Source organism: Monodelphis domestica, chromosome 1 (assembly GCF_027887165.1).
Source record: "Monodelphis domestica isolate mMonDom1 chromosome 1, mMonDom1.pri, whole genome shotgun sequence".
NCBI lineage: Eukaryota > Metazoa > Chordata > Mammalia > Didelphimorphia > Didelphidae > Monodelphis > Monodelphis domestica.
Window position 1 is genome coordinate 520,617,154 of NC_077227.1, and position 19,818 is coordinate 520,636,971.

Genomic DNA, 19,818 nt, shown 5'->3' on the forward strand with positions numbered 1-19,818 from the left:
CAAAGGGGCTCAAAAATTCAGGCAAATAACCTTAGAAAACATGTTTCAAATGGGAACTAAGCACCAGTAGAATTGGTGTAACATCTGTGCAGTGGCTTCCTCTTTCCTCTCTTCCTTTTGCATATTATATCCCGGGAACTTTGCTGCACCATCTTCCTTTCAAGGGGTAGCAGCTCCTTGGCATCTCTCCTAAGGTTATTTGGGGATCTGCATGTGCTTAAAGAGTGTTAACTGGAGTTTAACTTTGACTTTTCCTTACCTTAAGCATCAACTTGGAGGCAAAAAGACATTCATTCAGATGTCACACAGACCCCATCTTCACTTCATGTCTGAATTCTATCCAACTTTATTTGGAGGCCATTATTCACCAGACTTCCTGGAAATTACTTACTTTGGAGGTATTTTCCTTAAAGTTATGAGCAGTTGGGGTCAGATTTTTCTAGCCTGTCTCAAAGAAAAATGGACAAGACATAGAGTTCTTCATCCATCACCTGCCTTATAGTGGGCACCTTCATGGTCTTCTTGTGGACTAGTCTCTCCTTCAGGAAGCTACAAGACTGATAAATCAACAACTCCTTCAATAGAGCCCATATATTCTGGCCTGGACCCAAGCTGTCCTCTCAAAGAAGTGACAATGGCATTCACAAATCACTAGGCTGGCTTCCTCTCTCCAGCTATTCAAATACTTTCATTTACCTTTAAAGGCCATTACTGCTCTGCTCTGGCACTGCCATGCTCAAGGGCATGTTGCTTAGAACCACTCAACTGCCTTCTAGGCTCCAATTCAATAAGCAGTGATTAAGGATCAATGTGGGTTAAGCATAATTTCTCCCAGTATTTGTTTGCTTCCTATCGATATGTACATTTCACCTACTGAATGTAAACTTAAGGGCAAGAACCAAATGCTTTTCTTTTCTTGTCTTTATATCCTCAGCACCTAGCATGGTTCCTGAGACATAGGTGTTTTGAAAATGCTGGTTGACTGATTTATTTCTAAGGGTTGATCTCTTTATGAACCAATTCAGATTTAGATTGTCTTTTTCTTAAGTTCATTCATCCATCCCACTTTATCCTGTCTTAACTTCCAGGTCTTAATCTTCCATCATCCATTGCCTTTAATCCTATTCACATGCTGCTGAATTAAACTGGAGAAAATCACAGAAACAGACTGACTGCATCCACTACAAATTTATGTTTTATAATCTCAAATGGGCCCTCTCTACTGCAAGACAATTCTTTTACAACTCTCTAGCTGACTCACTATTCCACTCATCAGAGTAGCTTTTCCAACCTTCTCATTTCTCCTCAAACCTCTCATAACTCCCCCTCCATCCTCCCTTTTAGCTGAGAATTCTTAACTCATCATATTTCACTGGAAAAATTGATGCCATTCACTGGGGGTTCTCTCTTACTCCTCCTCATCTCATATCATTTAGATGTCTTCTGCCACCATGTCCTCCTTCCCCCCATCTCATAGAAGAGCTGGTTTTTCTCCTTGCCAAGGTAACTCCCTTTATAGGCACAAGGGATTCCATTCCATTTTGCCTTCTTTAGCAGATTGTTTCCTCTACCATCTGCACTCTCTTTTATCTTCAGGCTCTCCTGGTCTGCTGGGTAGTTTCCTAGTGCCTACAAAAAACAAAAAACAAAAAACAAACAAACAAACAAAAAAACCCTCTTCTTTCTCCCATCCATCAAAAACTCTTACTTGATTTCTTTATCCCCTCTAGCTATGGTCCTTTATCTACCTCCCCCTTGTGGTTAAACTCTTTTAAAAATTAATTAATTAGTTAATTTAGAATATTTTTCCATGGTTACATGATTCATGTTCTTTCCCTCCCCCCTCCCTGAACTGACAAGCAGTTCCACTGGGTTATACATGTATCATTGTTCAAAACCTATTTCCATGTTATTAATATTTGCAATAGAGTGATCATTTAAAGCCAAAATCCCCAAACATATACCCATCAAATGTGGTTAAACTCTTTGAGAAGTCTGTTTACATTCAATACTTTCACTTTCTTTCTTCTCATTCTATACTTAACTCTTTGCAGTTTGACACCAATTTCTAATCTGTTGTCAAGCCTGTTGATTCTAACATTGCAACATCTCTCCTATATACCCACTTTCTCCTCTGACACTACCATCACCCTGGGGACAGCTTTCATTACATCATGCCAGGACTATTGCAAGAGTCTTCTATTTGGTCTCTCTGCTCAAACGTCTCACCACTTCCAGTCTATTCTCCATTCAGTTGTCAAATTGATCTTCCTAATGTAGAGTCTGACTATGCACCTCTACCATTAATAAACTCCCAGGCTCCTTAACACCTCCAGGATCAAATATGAAATCTTCTGTTGTCCCCCTTCTACCTTTCCAGTCTTCTTATACCTTACTTGTCCTTATGTACTCTGTAATGCAATGACATCCTTCTCCTTGCTGTAAACCTTAAAATTTCTTAGACTTATGAATGTTGGAAATTTCCCCATTGGGAAATTTCATACTGGAAAAAATTTCCTACTGATAGTAAGAATTCTATTGGAATGTGAAACCCCTTGGCATGGGAGGATCCTTCTCCTCCCTACTTAAGACTACTTTAGGACAGAAACCTTTTGCTAAACAATGGAAAGGGTTTTGACCTATGCTTAAGCATAGAACAGGAAGTTCTTTGAGTCATGATTGATTTTAGAATTGATACAATAGAGATACTTGGAATGACAGAACCAGGTCTTGGGAAATACAATCTCCACCCTACTTAGAGTAACAGGATTTAGGAAGGGCTGCAGCAAAGATCAAGATTTAATTATTTGAGAATATGACCTTCAACAGACATGTGCAAAGCCACAGACCTCTGGGCGTTCCTGGGTTAAACTAGAGCCACCATTGGCACAGGGGAGACATCGACAGTGATTGGTAGATGTGAGAACTGAGGGGAGGGAACTTAGATGGTTTCTTAAAGATAGCGGGGTCTGAGGACAGAGGGAGGAGAGTTTTTTGCTCTGAGAGGTTTTGCTCTGAGGAGAGTTTTTTGCTCTGAGAGGTTTTGCTCTGAGGAGAGTTTTTTGCTCTGAGAGGTTTTGCTCTGAGGAGGTTTTGCTCTGAGAGGTTTTGCTCTGAAGGAGTCTGGAGGTGGAGGCCCCTGAGACTGTTTCTCCATTTTGGTCACATGAGTGATAGGGACTGATCTCTTTTCTTTGCCTCAGTTATCTAAGGGCTTGGGCCTTTGGCCCAGCCTAAGGAGAGGGGGTATTTAAATCCTATTCCCTTCTCTCCCCTTTCTCTCTCTCTCTCTCTCTCTCTCTCTCTCTCTCTCTCTCTCTCTCTCTCTCTCTCTCCCTCATACCTTTCTTCCTCCTGTTTGTAATTAAAAACTCCAAAAGTTTGACTGCTGACTTGAGTTTTCATTTAGGAATTACATAGCTGAATTCCTTGGCGACCTTAAATTAATATATATCAGTCTTATAAGTGATTTCCATGTCACATTGCTATTCCTCAAATAAAACACTTCTATCAACTTTGTGCATTTTTAATGGCTGCCTCCTATGCCTGGAATTCACTCTTTCATCTCAATCTGAATTCCCCAATTTATTTCAATTCCTAGAGAAAATTCTTTCTCTTGCACAAAGACTTTCCCTGTTCTCCATAACCTTAATCCCTACCTTCTGAGATTATCTCCAATTTATTCTGTTTCTATCTTGTATATACATTAGACTGTGAGCTTCTTGAGAGAGAGACTGTCTTTTCCCTTTCTTTATATCTGCAGTGCTTAGGGTAGTTGCTGACACATAGAAGGTGCTTAATAAATGTTCGTTCACTTGACTCCCAAGAGTTAGCTACTCCAATGACTCACTAAAGATCCAAAGGAAGTGATTCATTGGTATTTGTGAGTTGTTCATTAGTATTTGTGAGAAATCTAGGATGGCAACAGAATAGCACAAATCTAATTCAACAGGCATCTCCTGAGAGTCAATATGTACTCTGCTATATTGGGCTTAGGCAAAATGTATAAGGCAGATTCGAGGCCTCAAAGAATAAAAAGGTTAGACATACAGGTATGAAAAAGCAAGGGGATAATAGGTCTCTAGAACTGGAAGGGACATTAGTGATCATAAAGCCCAACCCTCTCACTTATTATTACTTATTGCTTATTACTAAGCAAGAAAACCAAGGTACTTGCATATAAAGTAGATGGTTGAAATATCTATTGCATTTTCTTGTGGGAAAGGACCCCCCATGATATAAAAGGCAATCTATAATGTGTCATATACTTAATTTTAGCTGACAAGCTGTTTATTTATACCTTACATGTAGTAGTTGGTTCATAAACATTTTGATCATATTTTCTTAGTTTGATAAACTAATCCATTATTAGTGGATATTTATCAAACAACACTTACTATGTTCCAGGTACTATTTTAGTCCCTGGGGATGCCAAGAGAAAAATGAAATAATCCCTACCCTCAAGGAGCATGATTCTACTATAGAAACCAATAATTATACACATCAGTAAATTAAAAAGAATTGATATTTGGGGTACAAGCATTTATTGGGATCAGTAAAATCTTATGCACTTGAGCTGAGCTTTGAAGGAAATTGGGGGTTCTCAGAAGCAAGAGGGAGGAAGGAGAGCTCTCCTGACATGAGAAATAACATGGAAAAGATAGTAAAGGAGTGAGATGGAATGTCATATAAGGGGAATAGCAAACAAGACAGTTTGGCCTCATAGAGAACATAAAGTGGAATAAGATCCAATAAATGTAGAAAGGTTGGAACCAAATTACGAAGAGTTTTAAATACCAACAAAACAGCATCACTTTGGCAAGGATAGATTGAAGAAGGGATAGACTTAAGTCAAGAAGACTAATTAGGAACCTATTGCAAATAGTTTAGTCAAGAGATCATGAGGTTCTGAATTAAAGTAATGGTCATGTGAGTGGAGGGACAGATGTGAGAGTTTGATATGTATATGTTGAGGAATGAAGAGTCTAGGATAACTGAAGTTTAGACCCTGAGTGACTAGAAGAATAATGAAACCTTAATGAAGAGAGAAGCAAGAAGAGGATTGGTAAGTAAGGTACATAGGAAGGTTGGGGACTGAGGAAAGGAAGAATGAATTCACTCTAGACACATTGAATTTTGGGAACCAATGGGACAAACAATGGGTACAATAGGTAATTATTGATGAAGGACTGGAGCTCAGGAAAAAGACTACAACTGGATATACATTTATGTGTGCATGTAAGTGTATAGATACAAATGTGTATGTGTGTATATATGCTTGCACACACACACACACACACACACACACACACACACACACACACATATATAAAAGTATAGCAGTTATCAGAAGCAAAGTATGGGCAGGTAAGGAACACTAAGAACTTCCTCTTTCTGACCACTACATTAACATATCCAACCAAAGCTATTAAAATTACCTTGAAAGTACCCTTGATCAACATTTCTCTTTTTCTGCTCTGTAATATTATAAAAATGTGAATTAGTGAAGTGTCTCCTTTTTTTAGCCTTGAATTCTCAAATCTGAAAAAAAAATCTCAAAAATCTGAAAACAGAATTTGGAAAGAGATTTTCCTTCTGTCATATAAATATATATATAAACATATATGTGTCTATATATTTATCATGTTTATAAATGTTGTCATTTTAATATATACTCAGACACATATATGCAAGCATACAGTGATATATACATACAATACATATATTAATATACATGTATATGAGTATGTATGTAAATAAATGTATACATATGTGTAGATAGATAGATATAGGTGACATGTTTCACAGTGTAAAATCTACTCTCTCACATGCTTTAACACCCACCAAACCTTTCTTAGTTCATTTAAGCAATTAAGCACGCAGATTACCCAGTACTATAAGGGAAATCACTTCATCTCAGAGAACCTAGGTAGTATCTCTTTTATAACAGAGGGCTGGAGAGCAGGTCTAGTATGATCAGTTGATGAACTAGGAAACCTGCTTCCATGAAGGCACACTGATATGTAATGGAGCTCTCTTTCTCTCTGATTTAGAAAATGTATAGACATTCTGTCACTAATTCTAGTCTACTATGTGGTGAAGAGGAGTCTTTTTGGTTGGCTCTAAGTCTGAACTGGGTACATTCAAAAGGCACTAAGCAGCCAAATTGAGTATTTGTCTCATCCACCTTCTTGCCAAGGTCTGTTCCTGTAAAAAGAAGCCTCAGGCTTCCATCTCCCCACCAGGACCACTGCAATATGACCCATGAGCACACAGTCCTGCTGTTGCTTTGGTCTCTATCATGTCTCTTCCTTCCTGTTTTATGTGAAGGAATATGAGAGATGGTATGTGCTTGTGAGCTGGAAAGTCAGAATGGCAAGCTACCAGTGGTCTGAGGACTGGAGTCCATGCCAGGATTTGCCTTGTTAATTCAAAGAATGAATATTGAATGAGAAAAAAAAAGGCTCACATATCTAGAAAGTAAAGTAATGGGAAGCTAAATCTTGCTAAGTGCCTAATGGAGAAACAGAGAGTAAGGATCATAGATTTAGAATTCTAAAAGACCTCAGAGTTTAGAAGAATGCTTTGTAAATAGTAGGTGCTTAATAAATGCTTCTTGATTTGACTTGTCTGACCATTCCTTCTGATTTTCCTTTGCTCCATCATCATCTCCGACCTACTAATAATGGTTATTCCCCAAACTTTTGTCCTGGGCTTTTTCTTCTCTTTCAGAAACTTCTGTCTTTTCTGCATGTATAGGAATTTTTTATCTTTTTTTGTGTGTCAAAGACCCTTTTTATCAGTCTAGTGAAGCCTGTAGGTCCCCTTTCTGAATACTATTTTAAATAATTGAAGAAAATGCTAAATTTCAGTGCAATTTCCCCTCCCATATCAGTTCATGGACCCCAGATATTGTCACATTCCAATAAATGTATGTTTCTATAGGACAGATACCTTTTTATTTTTGTATTTGTATTCCCAGTGTTGTAGGAAAAGCCTGAAGTAGGTCAGTAACACTGGTATCGGAAATAAATGGAAAAACTCAGAAAATCTGATGGTTAACAAACGGAGATTTACTTAATCATAGCAGAGGAAGGATATTCAACAAAATGATTCCACATTCTGTTGACTCAGCTGGACAGTAACTACCCTCCCTCTGTGTTGGCCATGGTTATTTTGCCAATCAACCATGATTCCTCATGACTTTTTATATTCAAAAATGCTACAATCCAAGCCTTTAGTCTTTCTCCACCACCTACCCACCCCTGTAGAATTGTCTTAGGACTATATTTTTCCTTATAAGAGAAAGAACTAGCCTAGCTCACATGAAAAAAAAAAGATTCTTTTAACATTCTTTTTACTACCTCCAGTGTCTAGCACTTAGTAGGCACTCAATAATTAGGCCCTCTTCAATTGACATTGTGTTCTCAATGGCCAGATCCAGGTATGTATAGGGAAAATCTACTTCTTAATCCCACTGTACTCAACTAATATCAATAGTACCAGATAAATATTCTCATAAAAGCTTCCCCATTCCTAATCACAATGATACCCCATCGAAATTATCACTCAGTGATCACTTCTCAAATCACTCTGCTCAAACATCTCTTAGTCATTCTTTCTGTATTCTAATTTTTATTATGGCTATTTTTGTATTTGTCTAATCACCATTCCCACCCTACTACATTTTAAGCTCTGGGAGAGAAGATTTATCTTGCTTTGTCTTTATATTCTCAGTGCCTAGCGCAGTGCTTTGCATGTAGTAAGGACATAAGAATTTTTTAATCAAACATATGTTGAATTCAACCAAAAGTAAATTTTCCCAAGATTCCAGAATTCTACTGCAGTCCTACTTGTTTACCTCTTGTACAGTTTAGTAAAAGGAATTGATTGAGTTGCATCTTAGGGAATTAGGATAAGTTTCCTATAAATGGTAACACTAAAACTGAGTTTTAAAGTTAATTTATGGTAGAACATGGACTACTCAGTCACTCAGAATGAGGAGGCAAAGCTGTGTAGGAAATTGCATCAGTACAGAATACCTACATGGATGAAATTACAGCTCCTCTGGGTTATTAGAATAAGGAGAAACTTCCTAATGATTGAAGCACTTCAAAAGTAGAATGGGTAGGCTATCTAGTGGGGAGTGGGGTAGTAGGCTTCCAAACCAAGGAGTTCTCCAAGTCAAGCCTAGATGACCACCTGTTTGGTATATTGTAGTTGGGATTCTTATTTGGGTAATAGTTAACCTAAATAGTCTTTAAGGTCTCTTCCTTCCCTCCAAATCTGAGATTTTATGATTCTATGAAAGAGAAAAAGGATGGCTCAAGAAGGAAAAAAGGGGGAATTTGAGAAGAAAGAGCTGTGGTGCTCATCTGACACCATGGATGAGATTTCATGGAAGAATCATCATCATGGAATTCTTCTTCAATCTTTTTTTTAACTAAATCCATGATTTCATGACTATATAGGGAGTTTCCTGTAAGGAACTTCTTACAATGCTGATTGGAATTGTTAGTGCCCTCCTTCCAATCTTGTGATTAACTATTTTGTACAGTTTCATTTATTCACTTCATATTCATGCCATGTATGCTTATACAAGCCCTTGTTGTCTCTTCCTTTAGAATATAAGCTCCTCAAGAACAGCATTATTTCTTTCTTATGTGTATCCCCATTATATAATACAGTGCCTAGTGCATAGAAGATATATTTAATAAGGGATTGTTGAATGAATGTATGAGGTTCAGACTCTTTGCTATGTGCTAAGTATACAAGTACCAAAGGGATAGGTAAAGGCGCATAAGATGGGTACACAAATGACCATAAAATAAGTGTAAGTAGGGGAATCTAGGTGATTCAGGAGATAGATAGCCAGACCTGGAGATGAGAGGTCCTGGATTGAAATTTGGCCTCAGATACTTCCTAGCTATGTGACCCTGGGCAAGTCACTTAACCCTAATTTTCCTAGCCTTTATTGCTCTTCTACCTTGGAGCCCATACCTAGTATTGATTCTAGGTGAGAAGTTAAGGTTTAAAAAATAATAGCAATATCAAGTAGATTAATTTACCAAAGTCAGACCTTCCCAGGTGTCCTTAAAGATGTGGTCAATGCTACCACCACTATTTTTCTTCAAAGACCAATATAAAGCAGCCCTGACTGGGATGACCAAGAAGAGAGTACAGACAACGAGGATGAGTAAGAGGAAAAAGAAAGCTTGGCTCTGAAAACATCAGTCCCAAGATAATAGCAGTGCCTGTTCTTGGAAGGCCTGGCTTTGTGAGGTGAGCATTGGAAATCCTGGGTGGCTTCCAACTGGACTCACCTATTTTCTCTACAGTTGGGAAGATTTAAGCATGGGGAGTTATAAAATTTCTATGCCAAGAATTATTACGTCTTCATCAGAACAATGATTCAACAATAGCCCCCAGTGACTGTGAATCACAGGAAGAGGCAGGCAGTGGAATGCTACCCCAGAGCCTAGTGTGCTGTCATAGTGAGGAAAATGGCCTGACATTTACATCAGCCAATCACTTGGGCCCTGGTGACAGGTACTGCAGGTGCTTTCCTCCCTCCCCAAGTAGATGTCCTCTTGGTGCCATTGGAGGCTAACACAAGGCTCTGCCTGCTTCAACAACAGAAACTGGGGCACTTTCTGCTGGTCCATCTTGAGGTTGTTTATCCTAGTCAGGGAGGAGAGACAGTTGTAATAATCCCTAGCAATATGAGCCACCGCCTCCTTCAATCCACTAGCCCGGGACCTCAGCCTCAGTCCTACAGGACCACAGATGGCATGTCATGTTGGAAGAGGCCTGCCTCATCCTTAACAGAAGTCATCTAGTCCAAATCCCTCACCAAGCCCCACAGAGGATAAGTGCCTTGCATGAGGTCTCACAGTAGAATGTGTCCATGGTGGCATTCAAACTCAGATACTGTAACTAAATCCATCCATCCATCTGGAAGGGATGAATGCTTTTGTCCTTTCTTCATCCTCTCCATATTCCCAATCCTAACTCTTTACTAAAAGGGAAAAAAAGAGAAGTCTGAAGCATCATTTTGCATATAAATGCTAACGTACAGAATGTAGATCCTTATTCTTTTCTTTAAAAAAAAAACAACCCTTACCTTCCATCTTGGAATCAATACTGTGTATTGGTTCCAAGGCAGAAGAGTGGTAAGGGCTAGGCAATAGGGGTTAAGTGACTTGCCCAGGGTCACACAGCTGGGAAGTGTCTGAGGCTAAATTTGAACCCAGGACCTCCCATCTCTACACCTAGCTGAGCCACCCAGCTGCCCCCTATCTTTATTGTTCTTTAACTTTCTGGTCATAAGGTTAGGAGGGCCTTGTCTCATTTACTGCTAAGGGTGGGTAGATGATAATAATAATAACAAAAATGGCTGGCTTTTATATAGCACCCTATATTTTGCAACGTGCTTTGCAAATACAGCATTCTCAGCTTAAAACTGCACTAAGATTTTGGGGATATCCTATATCATTTTATTTTATCATCACTAGTTCAACCCTGAGAGGTTTGGACTGACAGATAGGAATGCATTATTAATATGCCCATTTTATAGTTGAAGAAGTTAAGGAAGACAGCAGTTAAGTAACTTACCCAAAGTCACATTGCTAGTCGTTGTCTGAGACCAGATTTGTACTTAGGTCTCTATATGTACCTACTCTTCCCACTGATGTGCTGCCTTTACTTGCGGGTGAGTGAACATCAGGTTTATGGGACAGGGGAAATGTACTGTCAAATATTGTTCTGACTCTACTATTGCAGCAAATGCCTTTGCTTTGAGCTTATTGTGTCAGCTGGCTGACTACTAAAGATAAATGTATCAGTGAGGACTCATGAACTAAAGTTTTAGGAATATAGACTTAATGATTTCTTTAAAGCTGGGATAGTCATCCCCCAGAAGACCCAAATTATAAGTATAAAATATGGGGATATTTCACTGGGGATACTAAATATAGTTCTTAGAAATCACTTTGGGGACTAAAAGGCTCCCACAGGTTTCAACAAGTACACAACTTTTGCCAAAGATCCATCTCATAATAAGTCAAGAGTGATGCTGCTGGAGGCAGCTGGGTAGCTCAGTGGATTGAGAGCCAGGCCTAGAGACAGGAGGTCCTAGGTTCAAATCTGACCTCAGACACTTCCCAACTGTGTGACCCTGGGCAAGTCACTTAACCCCTATTGTCAAGCCCTTACTGATCTTCTGCCTTGGAAACAATACACAGTATTGATTCCAAGACAAGGTAAAGGTTTAAAAAGAAGAGTGATGCTGCCTATGAATCATGTTTGCTATGATATTCATCTTTATCTTTGTACCCCCAGAACCTAGCAAAATGTCGTAAATGTTGGGGGAGGGGTCCAAGAAAGAAGAGGCACTGTACTAGTAAATGTTTAACATTTTATCCAAAAAAGTGCTTTTGCAACAAACTGTTCAATTTAATTTTATTAACATTTTCTCCATCACTTTCTTTTTCATTTTTATTTTTTAAATTTATTTTTTTTTATTTTAATAAAATTCCACATAAGTTTTTCAAAGTTATACAAGAATGTTGTCTCTCTCTCTCCCTTTTTCTCTCTCCCCACCCCCTCCAGGAGCTGACAATCAATTCAATCTGAGTTATACCTCTATTATCACACAATATATATTTTCATATTATTCATTTTTGTAAATGAATATTCTTATAAAACCAAAACTCCAAATCATATATGCGCAATAAACAAGAAATAAATCATGTTTCCATCTGCATTTCTACTCCAACAGTTCTTTCTCTGGAAGTAGATGACATTCTTCCTCATAAGTCCCTCAGAATTGTCCTGGATCATTGTATTGCTGTTAGTAGAAAAGTCTATCACATTTGACTGTCCCACAATATCTCAGTTTCTGTGTATAATGTTCTCCCTGGTTTTGCTCATTTCACTCCGCATCAGTTCATGGAGGTCCTTCCAGTTCTTATAGATATCAAGCAATTCACCATTCCTTATAGCACAATAGTATCCCATCACCATCATATACCATATAAAGTACTATATAAAAGCTAGCCATTAGCCAGCCTAAGGCTTATTGCCTACTTTAATTCCTTCCATTTCTTGTTCTCTTAATTGCCAAAGCTAGCATTTCTAGTATAATATTAAACAATAGAGGTGATAATAGGCATCTTTGCTTCACTCCTGATCTTATTGGGAAGGCTTCTAACTTGTTCCCATTGCAGATAATATTTGCTGATGGTTTTAAATAAATATCATTTATTCTTTAAGGAAAGACCCTTTTATTTCAGTTTTCTAGTATAAAATAGGAATGGGTGTTGTATTTTGTCAAAGACTTTCTGTATTTATAGAGATTATCATGTGATTCCTATTAGTTTGATTATTGATATGATCAATTATGCTGACGATTTTCCTAAAATTAAATGAGCTTTGCATACTTGGTTTAAGCCCCACCTGGTCAGTGTGGATAATCCTTGTGATATGTTGCTGTAGTCTCTTTGCTAGTATTTTTATTTAAGGTTTTTTGCATCAGTGTCCATTAAGGAAATCAGTCTATAATTTTCTTTCTGTTTTTGGTCTTCCTGGTTAAGGTATTAGCACTATATTTGTGTCAAAAAAAGAATTTGGTAGGTCTCCTTCTTTGCTTTTTTTGCCAAATAGTTTGTATAGTATTGGAATTAATTGTTCTTTAAATATTTGATAGAATTCACTTGTGAATCATCTGGCCCTGGGGATTTTTTTCTTGGCGAGTTCATTGATTGCTTGTTCAATTTCCTTTTCTAAACTGGGATTATTTAAGTGTTCTATTTCTTCTTTTGTTAATCTAGGCAATTTATATTTTTGTAAATGTTCATCCATTTCTCCTACATTATAATATTTATTGTAATATGATTGATCAAAATAGCACCCAACAATTACTTTAAATTCCTCTTTATTAGAGGTGAAACCACACTTTTCATTTTTGATGCTGGTAATTTTATTATCTATTTCTTTTTTTAATCAAATTAACTGATATTCTATCTATTTTATTTGTTTTTTTTAATATAACCAGCTCCTATTCTTATTTGTTAGTTTAATAGTTCTTTTACTTTCAATTTTATTAATTTCTCCTTTGATTTTTTTTAGGATTTCCAATTTAGTCTTTTACTGGGGATTTTAAATTTGTTCTTTTTCTAGTTTTTTTTTTTAGTTGCATGCTCAATTCATTGATCTGCTTTGTCTCTGTTTTACTTATAATAAGCATTCAATTTTCCTGAGTACTGCCTTGACTGTATCCCATAAATTTTGATATGCTGTCTCTTCATTGACATTCTCTTCAATTAAATCAGTAATTGTTTCTATGATTTGTTCTTGGATCTACCTATTTTGAATAATTAGATTATGTATTATTATTTTATATATTCATATATATTTATTATTTCCAATTAATTTTTAATTTGCTTCTTCATGAACCCTTAGTGATTATAACTTTTATTGCATTATGATCTGAAAAAGTTGAATTTATTATTTCTGCACTTTTGCATTTATTGTGAAGCTTTTCTGCCCTAGTCCATGCTCAGTTTTTTTTTATATGTACCATGTGCTATTGAAAAGAAGGTATATTGCTTTTTATCCCTATTCAATTTTCTCCAGATATCTAACTTTTCTAAAATTTCATTCACTTCCTTTACTTCTGTCTTATTTATTTATTTTTGGTTGGGTTTATCTAGTTCTGATGGGGGAAGGTTGAAGTCCCCACTAGTATAGTTTTACTATCTATTTCCTCCTTAAGCTCCTTTATTTTCTCCTTTAAAAATCTAGATGTTATATCATTTGGTGCATATGTGTTAAGTACTGATATTTCTTCATTGTCTATATTATCTTTTATCAAGATATAATTGCCTTCCTTATCTCCTAATCAGATATCTTTTTCCTTTAGCTTTGTTTGAGATCATGACTGATACTATTGTTTTTTTTGTCTCAGTTGAATTCAGTCCAATAGATTTTGCTCCATCCTCTTACATTTACTCTATGTGTCTCCCTGCCTCAACTGTTTTTTGCAAACAACACATAGTTGGATTCTGATTTTTAATCCACTCTGCTATCTGCTTCTATTTTATGGATAAGTTCATCCCATTTACATTCAAAGTAAAGTTATGATTATCATCTGTATATTCCTATCATCTTGATTTCCTCTTTTAATCTTCCCCTTTATCCTTTTACTCTTTCCCTCCACATCAATGTTTTGCTTTTAGTCACTCCCCCTTTCCCCTCCCTTATATTACTCCCTTTTTTCTTATTCCCCTTCTACTTATCTATAGGATGGTTTAATCACCCCCCCCAACTTCTCCCTCTCTTATATTACTCCCCCCACCTCTCCTTTTATTATTCCCCTTCTACTTTTCTATAGGATAAGATAGGATTCTATATCCCAATGAATCTGGTTGTTCTTCCCTCTGCGAGCCAATTCCAATGAAAAGAAGGTTTAAGTAAGTATCATCTATTACCACCCTAATTTACCCTTCCACTGTAATATTATTCCTGTCATGCCTCTTTTATTTGGTATCATTTACCCCATTTTACTTCTCTCTTCCTATTTCTTTGAGTACAATCCTTTTTTTAACCCCAGGGTATTTTTTTAATATATCATCCTAAATACCTTACTAATACACCCTCTGTCTATGTATATGTCTTCTAACTACTATGATCATGCAGATATCTTTCCATATAGAAATATAAACAATTTGACCTTATTGAAGCCCTTAAATTTTTCTCTTTCTTATTTACCTTCTTATGCTTCTCTTGAATTTTTGGACAACAAATTTTCTGTTTAAGTCAGGTCTTTTCTTCAGGAATGCTGGGAAATCTTCTATTTTGTTAAATGGTCATACTTTCCCCTCAAAGAATATAGTCAATTTTGATGGGTAGGTGATTCTGAGTTGTAAACCAAGTTCCCTTGTCTTCAGGAATATCATATTCCAAGTCTTCTGGTCCTTCAATGTGAAAGCTTCCAGATCCTATGTAATCCTGATTGGGGCTCCATGATATTTGAATTTTGTTTTTCTGGCTGCTAGCAATATTTTCTCTTTGGCCTGGGAGCTCTTAAACTTGGCTATAACATTCCTAGGAGTTGTTCATTGGGGGATTTAATGCAGGAGGTGATCTGTGGATTTTTTCAATTTCTATTTTACCCTCTTGTTCAAGAATATCAGGGCAGTTTTCTTGGATAATTCTTATGATATGATGTCTAGACTTTTTTCTTTGCTCATGTTTTTTAGGTAGTTAAAAAATTCTTAAATTATCTCTCATCAATCTATTTTCCATGTCAGTTGTTTTTTCCATGAGATATTTAATATTTTCTTCCTTTTTTATTCTTTTGATTTTGTTTTGTTGTTTCTTGATGTCTCATCATTAGCTTATTTTTGCCCAATTCTAATTTTTAAAAACTGAATTTCTTCCATGACCTTTTGATCCTCCTTTTCCATTTGGTCTGTTCTACTTTTTATAGAACTCTTTTCTTCATTGGATTTTTTGCCTCTTTTTCCAGCAGGCCAATTCTATTTAAAAAAAAAACAACATAACTCTCTTCTTTATTGGATTTTTGTGTCCCTTTTCCCAGTCAGCCAATTTTGCTTTTTAAGCTGTTATTTTCTTTTTGCTTTTCTTTCATTTCTTTTCCCCATTTTTATTCAACCTATCATGATTGAATTTTTAATTCCTTTTTGAGTTCTTCCAGCACTTGATACCACTTTCAATTCTTCTTTGAAGTTTTACATATGGTTGCTTGAATCTCACCATCCTCTACTGACTGTGTTTCACTCTTTGTCCCCACAGAAATGTTCTAGGGTTAGGTGTTTCTTTTTCTGTTTGCTTATTTTCCCAGCCTTCTTAAAACTGTGGTCTGGGAATTCTGATATTTACTGGTTCTGTCTCCTCTACTACTGGCTTTCAGGGCTCTGCATTGTAACCTATTTTGCCCTGGGGCTAGGTCTCCCCCACAGCCTAGGCTTGAAAGGGCCAAGTGGACTTCTAAGCTTCAGGTGATAACCATGGCTTGGTACTTACTTCAAGGAGTGGGTCTGGGGCATGATGTGCTCTTTTTTTTTTTGCTATGTCCAAGATCCTGGGATCCTAAAGTTGGCCTATGCTCAGGCTTGAAACCTGGAGCAATAGGTGGGGGATGGGGGTTGGCCAGCACTCCTCTGTGCACAGTTTTACTTCCAATTCCCCCTTACCCTGTGAAAATTGACTCTCTCTGCCTGTGTTTCAAGTTGTATTTAGAGAGAAAGCCCCTTCACTCACTCTTGCTGTTGGTTTTTGACTCCTGTCATTTGAGGCACTTTTTATCAGATTGGTTTGGAAGGATTGTCAGAGCAATTTCAGCTTTCACTGCTACTAAGCCATCATCATGGCTCCCACCCACCCACCCCCTATCACTTACTTAAGGCTAAATAATCAACAAAATTATATGAAACATTTATTTGATTGATTTTCTGAGTATGATACTCTCACTGAAAAATAAACAATTTCTTGAAAATCTATTTGAGCTACCTCAAGCACCCCTTGGGAAGGCATGGGATTTTATCAGAACTGGGAAGATCTCTCTCTTAACAACTACTCTATAACTTATAGTCTTATAGAGAAGCCTTAAGTGTGAGAAGCTAAGCAGTTTGCCTAAGGTCACACATGTGTTAGAGATGGGACTTAGCTAAATCTTCCTGATTCTAAGACCAAAATTATCCACTACTCCATACTGCCTTTCCCTTAATAAATGCTTATTGATTAATTAGTTGATAATTATTTTCCTTAGACCTTTCTTTTGGGACTTGTGGGATCAGGATTCCCAAACTCTGACACAGGCATTATAAAAGAGAATATAAAAGAGCTCTAAAGTCTGTGGTACTTTCATGAATTCAGTTGTCCCTGATGTTGTGACTCAGTCAATATCTCCACTATCCAATGCTTCCAGGTTCTCTTTGCTTAGAGCCTGCCAAGTGGAACTTGCCCAGGGAAATATAACTAAGGGGAAGATACAACCAGAAATAGAGAATCCTGAGACTGATCTGTTCTTCCATGAAGATCATAGCCTCATAAATCTAAAGCTGGAATGCCCCAAAAAGCCATCTAGTACAACCTCTTCTCTTTCCAGATAAGGAATCCTATTCAGGAACAGTTTATATTTATAAAAGAAAATTTGCAAAGTGCTTAAATACTCTGTCTCAATTTGATCCTCAAAAACCTAGTGAGCTAGGTACTAGGCAATAAACATTTAATAAACATTTGGCAATAAACACTAATTTATTGTTTATACACACATATGTATACATACATATATATGCAAAGATTTACCCTAGCAGAATGGGCAGATGAAAACAATTCATTCCAAAGACCATGAAGATGAATGAAGAGGTTCTGTGGAGAACTTAGAGCTTAGTCAGACATGGAAGATACCAAGGTCATCTACTAAATCCCAAAACATCTCTAGTCTTGACTTTTGTCTTGCCACTGGACTTGGATGACTTTGGAATCTCTCTGATGATCTTTGTGCAACTCTGTTTCACTTAAATCCAATTCAAACATGAGTCAAGACATGATCCTAGTGACATTACTCAGGAGTTAGGGAAGGGTGGCATGGTCAAAAATACCCTTCAGGAAAATCTTTTGGGTAGCTAAGTGAAGAATAGATTGGGGAGACAGAGTTGAGGTAAGGAGGCCAAGTAGATAAAAGGTTATGGGGACTTCAACCAGAATGGCACCTGTTTTAATGGAGAGAAAAAAAATTTATACTAGAGGCTTTGTAAAGGCAGAAACAAAATTGGCATCAATTCAATATGAAGGGTGAATATGACTAAGGAAAGGGGGATTTTAAGCCAAGGTAACTAGAAGGATGATCATATGGCATTTAATAGTGATAGGCAAGTTAGGTAGTGGTAAGGGTTTGGGAGGAAAGAGAATGAGGTCTATTTTGGACATGATGAATTTGAAATGTTGACAGGACATTCAAAAGGCCAAACATGGTCACATATAACTGAAACTAAGGAAATATAGTAGATATATATAGACCTGTGAATGACATCACAGGAATGATAATCAAACCCACAGAAATTAATGAGATCCCCAAATAAGAAAGTATATATTGTCAGAGGAGAGGCATGACACAAATAAATAGTGTATATAAAAGGCTTTGATAATTTTAAAGGTATAGAAACATAAAGAATTTAAGATCAAGCAAGAGATAGAGAATATTATAAAATGTAAAATGAATAATTTTGTTTACATTAAATTAAAATTTTTGTGCAAACAAAACCAATGTAACCAAAATTAGAAGGGAAGCAACAAATTAGGGGAAATTTTTATTTAAAAAAAACCTCTGGCAAAGGTCTAATTTCTCAAATTTATACGGAGCTAAATCAATTGTACAAAAAAATCAATCCATTCCCCAATTGATAAATGGACATGAATAGCAATTTTCAGATAAAGAAATCAAAACTATCAATAGGCACATGAAAAAGTGTTCTAAATCTCTTATAATTAGAGAAATTCAAATAAAAACAACTGAGGTACCATCTCATACCTAGCAAATTGGCCAATATGACAGAAAAGAAAAATAATAAATGTTGGAGGGGATGTGGCAAAATTAGGACATTAACACATTGCTAGTAGAGCTGTAAATTGATCCAACCATTCTGGAAGGCAATTTGGAACTATGCACAAAGGGATTTAAAAGATTGCCTGCCCTTTGATCTAGCCATACCACTGCTGGGTTTGTACCCCAAAGAGATAATAAGAAAAAATACGTGAACAAAAATATTTATAGCCATGCTCTTTGTAGTGGCAAAAAAAAAATTGGAAAATGAGGGAGCATAAATCAATTGGGGATTGGCTGAACAATTGTGGTATCTGATGGTGATGGAATACTATTGTGCTGAAAGGAATGATGAAATGGAGGATTGGAAAGACCTCCAGGAATTGATACAGAGAGAAAGGAGCAGAACCAGGTAAACATAGTACACAGAGACTGGTACACTGTACCACAATCAAATGTAATGGACTTTTCTACTAGCAGCAATGCAATGATCCAGGACAATTCTGAGGGACTTATGAAAAATAATGCTATCCACATCCATAGAAAGAACTGTGGGAGTAGAAACGTAGAAGAAAAACATATGACTGATTACGTGCTTCGATGGGTATATGATTGGAGACTTGGACTTTAAAAGATTATTCTATTGTAAATATTAATAATATGGAAATAGGTTTTGAACAATGACACATATATAAGCCAGTGGAGTTGCTCGTCAACTCCAGGAGAGGGGAAGGAGAAGGGGAGGGAAGGAACATGAATCATGTATCCATGTAAAAATATTCTAAATAAATAAATCAAATTTAAAAATCAAATTAACCAAAGAAGAAGTGATCAACATACTTCACAAAGCAAAGCAGATGTATATCAAATATAAGGATTGTAACAGTTAAATTAGTTTCTCTACTAAAAGTATTATATTTTTAGAGGTTTATTAAAGATTATTAGAAATCAAGCAAATAAGAAAATACAAAATAAGAAAAGCACATGTCTAGGGCTGAATAGCCCATTCACAGCCACTTACTCTACGTTTTGAGAGACGCGTGTGCTTAGATGTGGAAGCAAAGAGAGAGATCAAGTAGGTGGTACAGTCAGTTTAAATACCCATTTTGTTCTCAGCCCAGGTGGGTATCTCAGGTGAACTTCTGGGGATTAAAGTCTGGGGTTCAAATCTCCATTTTTACAGGATGGAAGGGTAAGGCCCTTAGATTTGGCAATTAAATAACTTTGGAGAGAACAGTGTCAGTTGAATT

The 19,818-nt window shown here is 36.7% G+C and overlaps 1 long non-coding RNA gene across 1 annotated transcript in view; it reads right to left on the reverse strand.

Annotated features, from left to right (window-relative positions):
* Positions 1–330: 330 nt before the first annotated feature.
* The window catches only part of LOC103091892 (uncharacterized), a 71,076-nt gene continuing 51,588 nt past the window's right edge, over positions 331–19,818 (reverse strand). The window contains exon 4 of the long non-coding RNA XR_008915480.1: positions 331–1,629. This is a non-coding gene — a long non-coding RNA (uncharacterized LOC103091892). The remainder of the gene's footprint in view (positions 1,630–19,818) is intronic.